Source organism: Convolutriloba macropyga, chromosome 3, assembly GCF_964194025.1.
Source record: "Convolutriloba macropyga chromosome 3, txConMacr16.3, whole genome shotgun sequence".
NCBI classification, from domain to species: Eukaryota; Metazoa; Xenacoelomorpha; order Acoela; family Convolutidae; genus Convolutriloba; species Convolutriloba macropyga.
In genome coordinates this window covers 32,857,930-32,863,929 of record NC_134470.1, presented here as the reverse complement: position 1 = coordinate 32,863,929, position 6,000 = coordinate 32,857,930, and the positions used below count along the sequence as shown (strand labels likewise).

General features: G+C 32.9%; 1 protein-coding gene across 1 annotated transcript in view; it reads left to right on the top strand.

The window, feature by feature from the left end:
- Positions 1–322: 322 nt before the first annotated feature.
- LOC142337016 (uncharacterized) overlaps positions 323–6,000 on the top strand; it is a 162,611-nt gene continuing 156,933 nt past the window's right edge. The window contains exon 1 of the mRNA XM_075386039.1: positions 323–427. The gene's annotated coding sequence lies outside the window, so the exon portion shown is untranslated. The remainder of the gene's footprint in view (positions 428–6,000) is intronic.

The window sequence follows — 6,000 nt, the reverse complement described above, 5'->3', positions numbered from 1 at the left end:
TTAAAGATAGTAATGGTGAGTTTAGGTTCTATCAGTGAATTTGCAAAAGAACTTCGTTGAAATATAATATTGGTATGAGAACAAATAATAAATTATTATATTATTATAATATTTGTATGACAACATATATTAAATTATTTTTTATATTATTTTTTCTAAATCAAGTAAAAAATTACAAGAAAAAAAATTTTTGTGTAAATATCAGTCAAAATAAGGTAAATATGAAAAATGGAAAATTTGAGTAATATGTGTATATGTCTCCATGGCTCGGGGGCCCGGAGGCCACCATATACACATTACTCTTGCTTTTTATTTGTTTACAGTTTTCTAATTTGAAGTGTTTGCAGTATGTGAGTTTTTAATCCCTGCAACACAGTTCACAGCAAAAGATGTCCTTCACTCGTATTGTTTTTGATATTTGGTTCAGGTATGTGTCAATAATCAATCACGCAGAAACAGAAATTTTCATGTTCCCAATCCTTTATTTGATATAAATGGGGGAAGGAAAATTCACTGAAGGACAATTCATTGCATCTTAGTTGTATTTAATTGATCAAGGTGAGTGTTGTGTTACAACTAGCCAAAAATTCCAACTGTCAACAGTTATTAAATTCAAGACCTTTAAGTTGAAACTTTGCTAGGTCGGTCATACGTAATTCTTGTAATCGAGACTCCTAATTCAATCTGAACGATCTTGCTAATCGGGCAACTCTTTCCAATAATACTTTATTCGGTTTTGTTCACAAAAGTTGAACAATTGGGTTTAAATTGTCTTAAATAATTGAACACAGAATTCCAATACTTTACATTCTCGAATACTCTTTCCAGTTGTTTGCTTTCAAAGGCTCAGTGACGTCAGAATAACTACCAACCCTAAACGAAATAGCTTGAAACGTTCAAAGGCAAAATATTAAAATTAAATTCTGAAATGAGAATTGGTCTAGATTCTTGATTTTAAGGGACCTAGGTTGTGGGAATTAAATCCCTTAATTTTGGAACAGATTCATTTTAATCTGTGGAATCTAAAAGAAAAAGTTTGGTGCTTGATTCTACAATAGCCTAGCTGGCCATTTAGGACTATTTTACACTGTTTTTACATTATGAATGCGGATCTAGCGATTTATCATCTAAAGACAGTCAGAAAGACAAAGTTCGAGAATAGATTCAAAGAAATGATATACCCGGGTTGACCACCATAAATCAATCTTAGATACCATATCAAAGTCATGTATGGTTCTTATGGTATCTTAGATACCATATAAAATACCATACAAAAACACAATAAGGTCTCAAATGACGTTTTTTGGATCGCATATTAAGCACAAAGTGATAGAATTTGAATTTCTTTTGAATAAAAAAAGTTTTTTTATGGGGACTTAGATTCCATATCCAAGACCATAGAAACCTATGGCCCATAGAAGACCATAAACATATTTTTTTTGGTAAAAAGAGCTTGAAATACTGCAGAAAACGGCAAAAAACCAAAAAGAAAATCTATGGCCAAAGAAGACCCTAAAAACATAAAAATTTTTTGCATCTTTTTTTGGCAAAAAGAACCTGAAAAACAAATAAGAACGGCAAAAAAGTCGTTTTGGAAACGGTTTCAAATAACAAAAAAAATACGGTGTCTCAGACTCCATATCTAAGACCAAAGAAATCTGTGGCCCATAGAAGACCATAAACATAAAGTTTTATTGCATCATTTTTTTGGCCAAACGAACCTGAAATACAAACAAAAACGGCAAAAAAGACATCGAGTTGTCTTTGAAACAGTGTAAATAACAAAAAAAGAATTAAAGTGGTTTAGATTCCATATCCAAGACCATATAAATGCATGGCCCATAAAAACAAAAATATGCCTCGTTTTTCTGACATTTTTTTCAACCTCTTCATGAATTTTTGCCTCAACCAGGAACGGTGGAAGGAACTGGAATTACTCCCTCAAACACGCCAGGGGTGCCGTTTAACGCCGTGAAGAACGCCTTTCGGCATTTTTTGGATTCGAAATAATTTAAAAAATGAGGTATAGATCAGCAATTCACTAATATCTCCTAATGTACTTTACCAAATTAATTTACCACAGTCACTTTTCGTTGGTGCTACAAGGTTCTTGTGCACACTATCTAATAATTGCGGTTAGTTAATCTTTTTTGTTTTTCAAGATTTCATCAATTTTCTATGGATGTTGTTTTGTGTCAAAACTGATAAAACATATTAAGCTTCACGGCCAGGTGGGAAAATGTCTCACACCTCTTCATAAAATTTTGCTGCATTCAAGAGCGGTGATATGGGCTCAAATTACGCGCAGAAACACGCCAGGGATGCCGTTTAAGACCTTGAAGTAAGTCTTTATGCAATTTTTAATTTCAAAAATAGCTCAAAAATTGAGGTATAAATCAGCAATTCAGTAATATCTCCTGATGTACTTTACTAATTTAATTTGGGATAGTCGCATTTTGTTAGTGCTAAACAGTTTTTGCTTGCCTTTTGGATGTTTCCCTCAATCCTGCAGTTAAAAATGTTATTCAAAGCCAAAATTCATTTTTTTGTCAAGTTGGTTGACCCAAATATCGTTGCCCCAAAATACGTGATTTACAGCACATATATGCCTCGGATAGTGATGAGTATCCCCATTTGTTTTTTCTATATGGTTTAACTGAATATAGGTAGAGTCTCCAAATAAAAGGGAATGAGTTTGTTTCATCACATAAAAAGGCATTCAAAGCTTTGTTTTTTTTTCGAATTTCTCTTTCAATTTCGAACTGAAAATTACGCTTAATAGCTCTTTCTCTTCCTTTTGAGCCGTTCATTTTTAAAAATGCATGACAAAGTTCTCGAAAACCTTTTTTTAATGGTTATTTAAAATTGAATGCTGGAAAATTTGTCTCTTAAAATTTTGACGGCTTAGAGATGTCTTGCGCACCGGAAAAAATTTTCAACTTTCAGTTTGCGTTTTCCAGACGCTATTTAAATCCCTGAAGCTAATTATATCAATAATTGCGGTTAATTAATCTTTTTTTGTTTTTCACGATTCCATCAATTTTCGATGGATGTTGTTTTGTGTCAAAACTGATAAAACATATTAAGCTTCACGGCCAGGTGGAAAAATTTTTCACACCTCTTCATAAAATTATCCATCATTCAAGAACGGTGATATGGGCTCAAATTACGCGCAGAAACACGCCAGTGATGCCGTTTAAGACCTTGAAGTAGGTCTTTCTGCAATTTTTGATTTCAAAAATAGCTCAAAAATTGAGGTATAAATCAGCAATTCAGTAATATCTCCTGATGTACTTTACTAATTTAGTTTGGTATAGTCGCATTTTGTTGGTGCTAAACGGTTTTTGATTGCCTTTTGAATTTTTCTCTCAATCCTGCAGTTAAAAATGTTATTCAAAGCCAAAATTAAAAAAATAATAATTTTTGTGGTCATGTTGGTTGACCCAAATATCGTTGCCCCAAAATACGTGATTTACAGCACATATATGAGTTCGTTAGATTCCGCTGATAGTTAGGAGTATCCCCATTTATTTTTTCTATATGATTTAACTGAATTTAGGTAGAGTCTCCAAATGAAGGGGAAAGAGTTTGTTCCATCACATAAAAGGCATTCAATGCTTTGTTTTTTTTTTCAAATTTCTCTTTCAATTTCGAACTGAAAATTACGTTTATTAGCTCTTTCTCTTTTTTTGAGCTGGTCTGAATTAAAATTGCATGACAAAGCTCCGAAAACATTATTTGAATGGTTATTTAAAATTGAATGCATGTAAAATTGTTTCTTCAGAAATTTTGATGGCTTAGAGATGTCTTGCGCACTGGAAAAAATTTTCAACTTTCAGTTTGCGTTTTCCAGACGCTATTTAAATCCCTGAAGCTAATTATATCAATATTTGCGGTTAATTAATCTTTTTTTGTTTTTCACGATTCCATCAGTTTTCTATGAATGTTGTTTTGTGTCAAAACTGATAAAACACAAAAACCTTCATGGACAGGTGGGAAAATGTTTCCAACCTCTTCATGAAGTTTTGCCTCATACAAAAACGGTAAGATGAACTCAAATTACGCGCAGAAACATGCCAGAGGTGCCGTTTAACACCGTGAAGAAGGTCTTTCTGCAATTTTTGAATTCGAAAATAGCTAGAAAAATTAGGTGTAAATCAGCAATTTACTATTATCTCCTGGTGCACTTTACTAATTTATTTTGACATAGTCACATTTTGTTAGTGCTAAACGATACTTGTTTGCCTTCTGAATGTTTTCCTCATTCCTGCACGTAAAAATGTTATTCAAAGCCAAAAGTCCAAATTTTTGGTCATGTTAGTTCACCCAAAAATCGATGCCCCAAAAGACGTGATTTATGGCATATGTGGGTTCGTTAGATTCTTCGAATAATGCAGACTAACTCCATATTTATATATAGATATATATATATATATATATATATATATATATATATATATATATATATTCTATATGTTTTGATTGATTTAAGTATTTACGTGGGTCAATTTTTGCTCTCTTTGCGCTGAACCTCGATTTTTACCTATTTTCGGCTATTTCAGCGGCGACATTGAAAAATTGGAGTTTTTTGTGTCAACGTTTTAAATTATACGTTTTAGATTGCTCAATTAAAGGGAAGTATCGTTATCTACTTATTTTGCCTGTTTTTAAACGTTTTGATTGTGTATTTTACGGAAACGTGAAACTCGGGAGTGAAATTATTTCATTTGGTACCTTCTCTTAATCAATTGACTTCTCTCAACCCTTTGGCTTTTTTGCTAATCACCATCAGATTTCCGCCTAATATAATCTCTTGCCAGATCATTTGAGAGAGCTGTAAACATTTTTTCAAATGAATAATTACTCAGTCCTGTGTGGTTTTTAAGAAAAATATCTTCGTCGAAATAACAAAAGCAATACTATTTTTCAGAAATTGTGCTATTTCGCTTCAATTTTGCTTTAATTTCTGTGATCAACCACGCGGTTTTTTATTCAGTTAAGGCAAGCTATTCTTTAACAACGTTTAATCTGCATTTGGTTTCAAGTTTGTTATTTTGGTGCAAGTCTTCAAGTTGGAGTGTTAAAATTTCAATGATACGTCTCTCTCCCTGTTTAACATTATAAATTATAGTGTTTTAGACTTCCCAGTTATTGGGGAGTATCACTCTATGCATATTGTACGACTTTTTTTGCACGTTTTGACGGTGTATTTTAGCGAAACGTGAATCTCGGTAGGCAAAATAGGTCATTTGACCAAATGAATGAGTGGTGTTTTTGAGTTCAACAAATTTCCGGGAGTGCTTTTTGTGTTTTCTGGACAGTATTTGAGTTCTTGAAGCTATTTGTATCAATTAATGGGGTCAACTCAACAATTTTTCTTTTTTTCACGATTTCATCAAATTTCTGTGGATGTTGTCTTATGTCAAAACACACAAAACATCATTACCTTCATGTTGAGGTGGGAAATTTTTCCCACCTCCTCATGAAGGTTTTCTTTGACCAAGAGCGTTGAAGTGAACCAGAATCACAGCCACAAATACGCCGGCAACGCTGTTTCACGTTGTTTTACTTCAGTTCCGGAAATTTCGGGCTTCGCTTTTAGCCCAAAAAATGGGATACAAAACAGTATTTTGTTAATATCTCCTAAAGTACTGGAGCAAATTATACGGAAGCGGTCACATTTTTTTTAGCGCGAAACCCCTCTTGCTTGCAGTATTTGGTTGGTTTCTCAAATCGTCCTAATCAAAAAGTTAATAAAGATTAAAGTTGAGAAATGTTGAATTTTCGGGCTATCCTGAGTGACCCAATTTATGTACAACAAAAACGCGAGTTACCAAACAAATGTTAGTGTTTTGGAATTCCTAGATATTGGGGATTATCCCTATATATATATATATATATATATATATATATATATATATATATATTATATGGTGTTTTATGGAGTTCAGACGTTGAACTTTGGCTCTGAACAGCGTTCACCTCGCTTTTTGGGCATTC